Source organism: Physcomitrium patens, chromosome 4 (genome assembly GCF_059467195.1).
Source record: "Physcomitrium patens ecotype Gransden chromosome 4, ASM5946719v1, whole genome shotgun sequence".
Taxonomy (NCBI): Eukaryota; Viridiplantae; Streptophyta; class Bryopsida; order Funariales; family Funariaceae; genus Physcomitrium; species Physcomitrium patens.
This window is the reverse complement of record NC_143413.1, coordinates 12,738,609-12,743,074: the sequence shown is the minus strand read 5'-3', so window position 1 is coordinate 12,743,074 and position 4,466 is coordinate 12,738,609.

Sequence of the window (4,466 nt, the reverse complement as noted above, 5' to 3'; positions counted from 1 at the left end):
TATTGGACCCTAGGTTTCAAATCTCATAGGAATCGATCCATCATCTCTACCTTCGAAACATTGTCAATTTGGAGACATAGAAACTTGAATCAAGTTACATAATCTAGTATTGATCTAGCTTGTGTAAGATTTGCCAACTAATTGCGTGCTATCTTCTCTGCATTGATGAACCAAAATTGATTTCAAAACTTGGTCTCAAACTCCTCTTAGTCACAAAATCCATCTTGAGCTCTATAACTTTGAACTTAATGTCGCCACCAAATTGCTGCCGCATCTCTCAAATAACTCGCTGCATATATAATTCGTTTAATGGTATTTGTCCTAAATAGTTAAAAATATTGTTGTATATTAAAGAACTATTGACAAATATCTTCTTGTCTTAAAGTTTTAGAGTATGTACTAAACTTATTCAATTTTAACTTAATAGATGTTGACTCTCTTCTCTTTGAAGCTTTTATTTGTCCTTGCAAAGTAGCTATTTGGCTTAAGAGGTGTTGTATTTGAGCCTCCATCTGGGATTGCTATGCCATATCTCCCATACTGTAACTTCTTCATTGAATTCCACTATTGTAATGCCCTCTCACCTCTCAATTGACTTTTTAATAGTAGCTTATGGTAGCCTCAGTACAATATCTAATGTTACCACAACTTTTAACTTTGGAGTAAATGATGACTATTGACATGCTATCAAAAGTAAACAGTTTAATACTCACTCTGATTCCAATAAAATACGACCAGACTATCTCAAAACTTAAGATCTTTCTAATTTACAATAATACAAAGCCTTATCATAAAATAAGACAAAACATATTAGAACAAAAGTAAACGGAACTAAACAGAATGGAACATAAAAGAAAAAATTGAGCAAACAGAAATAGAATAAAATAGATTTTAATAGAAGGTGCAAAACCAAACTTTACTAAGAGAAAGGGTCAAAAGCTATATTTGACCAGATGCCTCAAAAGGCCCTGGCTAGTCTTATTTATATCTTATCCCATTACCTTGGATATTTTAGAATATTTTTAAGTGGTGGACCTCATCTAGATAACTACCTTAAACTTCTTTTTTAAAAGATTTTGTGATAGGTCCTACCTAAATAACTACCCTAAACTCTCTTTAGAATGTTCTACGATGGATCCTATCAGATCCACTAATCCAATTTCAATTCTAGAAACTTCCATGGTTCTAACTATCTATATAATTATCTTATTTATACCATATTACAACAACTGCATGTATTCATCTTGAATGTGATTATAGATATTGTAAAAAAAATGGTGTTTGATATGCCACAAAGTCATATAAATATGGACTTTAAATGCCATTCTCTGAGCTTGAAGATGTTGTATCTATGGTTGTCTCAATACATTCTTTCAATAAAGTGTTTGACATTTAGGTAAAGATACTTATAAGCAACCTCATTCTACACAACTATACTTTTGAACTCTCAACTAAAAAATAAATATAAATATTAAGGTGAATATTTCAACTCAATTTTCTTGATAATAACAATAGAATATTTTGTATTGAGGATCATTATCAAGACAAATTTATTGCATTAATTGATGTATACATTGTTTTGGAGGTCATAAAAATACTTCAATAGATTTATTATCTTTGTCCAAATAGTATCAAAGCATGGCTTTTACTAAATTTCTATTGTCTTATTGGATATAAAATTTCATCTATAGTTTTGTGGTCACTTGTGCCATCTTTGCCAATTTACCTACCATAAAAAAAATAATAGAAAAAAAGAATTAGAAGACTTAGAACTAATTGAATCATTGATAGGTTGAATAGTAGAAGAATAGAACAAATCAATAGTAAGGCTAAGAAACAAAAGAGAGCTAGTACAAATGTGAGCTTGTTTTAGACGACCTAGATAATAAAGACCATTTGAAATCTTTGTGAAATGATTTTTTAGAATGTAAATGGATAGATACAACATAGATGACAATTGTAGTAGTATTAAGGCTTAAAGCACTAAGAAGTAGATTTGAATACCTTCAAATTGAATAGTAGTTGAAAGTGCAAGTAGTCATGTATGTGACTCTTCGATATGTGGACGTGGCAATATTAATTGAATTGAATAAAAAGTAAAAAATGGCAGCAAAAAAAAACAAATATTAGTTGTAGTTTTTATTTAGGAATTACAAGCTTGATCTTTTATATCTTATAAATTATCCATGTATTTAAATATTTATTATAATAAAACTAGATTACTAATAGTACTTGATTTTTCATGATAGTAGTATTTTAATTTGGCTATATGTGAGCTATAAATCCTCCCTATTTTACTTTAAGATGAAAAATAACTTCACAACAAGTTCGAAAGGGAGTAGAGATTAATTGTGACATTACTTTAATTGTTGGTTAGTTAATCAATCAATTTATAATTATCTAGATTATGCCTTCTAGGCAATGGTTACCATTTAATTTAGAATAAGTGATAAAAAAAAAATTTTAAAAAAAACAAAAAAACAAAACAAAACAAAAAAGAATCAAAAAGTACTAGCAAATGGAAGTAGTTGGATGAGAATAAAATGGATATAATAAGCAATTGCATGAAAACAAGCGCTATAAGACAGAAACAATGCTGGTAGATGGAAACAAACATAGAAGGATGGAAATAGCGTTTCTAGATGAAAACAATACAATCGGATGAAAAATGACCCAGTTGAGATGGAAACAACATGGTCAGATGAAAACAGTGATACTAGATGGAAATTGCATAGTTGGATGAAAATAGATACAGCTGGATGAAAATAGATACAGCTGGATGAAAATTGCACAAGGATAGAGCAACAACAGCACCCACTACTAGGGCAGAGGAAGAGCACCAACAAAAAAAACCTCTCAACTTCAAACCTTTATATCTTTTCCATTTCAATTCCAAATCTGATGATTCTTTCACCGAAGCTTACTAATTCTCTTTTTCCTATATCATAGACATGTCCAAAAAAGAAAATAATTACACTAAAAATAAGCTCTAAGAGGACCAGGAAGGGTATGGAACAAACAATTTATAACATAAGTTTATAACAAATAAAAACACTACAATTCTTTGGTGCCTCAATGGGCCACCCTTACTAACGGCTCAAACTAAAGGTGAGAGAGAGAGAACAAGGCTTTGAGAGGGCCTTATATACCCAAGCCCTCAAGCCATTTATTTACCATTGGCAATTACCATTGCTGATAACTTCAAAGTTAAAACTAATTTAAGAGCCTTCTTACTAGCTAATCTATACAAGTAGTACAACTTGTTATTAAGAAGTCAACCTACACCCTCTATGATCTTCAACCAATGCCTTTTATAAAAAGGGCCAATAGTTGGCATCCATTTGCCACAAAGTGATGAAAAATCACCATAGATTTCAATCAATGCAAAGGTTTTTAATTCCTAATAACTTAATTAATCAAAACATCTATAAAATAATTTATTAAATTAGAAATATTAACCTTTGAAAGAAATTCTCTAAAAAGTGACTTAATTTGTTGTAATGGGAGTAATAGTTGAAGAGTAGAATAGCTCTCTATCTTCTTCCCTCACTATCACTTGTGGCTTCAAGAGCAAAGTAATTCTCTATCTTCTTCCCTCACCATCACTTATGGCTTCAAGAATGGAATAACTTTCTATCATTTTCTACCATACTCCAACTAGAACTAACTTCATTTTTCCTAACAACTTCTAATTTTTCACAATTAACAAATAAATAACACTATATCATATCAAAACACCAAAAATCAAGTAAATAAAATTTTAATGCATTATTTTATACTCACACTATATTAATAATGATTGTGTATAAATTATAATAATCTTGATTGATGATAAAAATTACATTATTAGATAGCACTAAATGAATAAAATAAAAGCCTTACTATATAGAATTGAATTTTTATATGGAAATTTTGGAGACTTAAAGACACAATAAAATTAAATCTCTCTTTTTGAAAGCACATTGTGATTTGTTGGGCTGATAATATTTAGCTATTTTTATTTAACTATCAGTGATATTTTTTTATGCCATGTTGTATAATTTAATAATATGATAAATATTTACCAATTGAAATGTAAATATTTTCTATGGTGCATACTCTCGTGGAATGAGTGAGTAGAATATTAGAACTATGTATTCAATAGAAAGTAGCGATTGTATGTCATATACCAATTTGAATGTTTTGGTTTTTATGGCATCTTTATATACAACTTAGTAGACCTGTAGGGCTTCTCATAAATATATATCCCAATTAACTTAGTTTGTAATGATGAATTTTTTTATCATGATCAATAATGTCTTGTTTGTAGATTTTGTTAATTTATTATCTTATGGATAATATATAATAAAATTACAATATTTAATAATGTATTTCTGTATGAGATAATCAATAACTTAATTAATAAAGTATATACCTTGATTGGATTCAATTTGTAAAGAACATCCAATGTAAGTGATAATTTATTT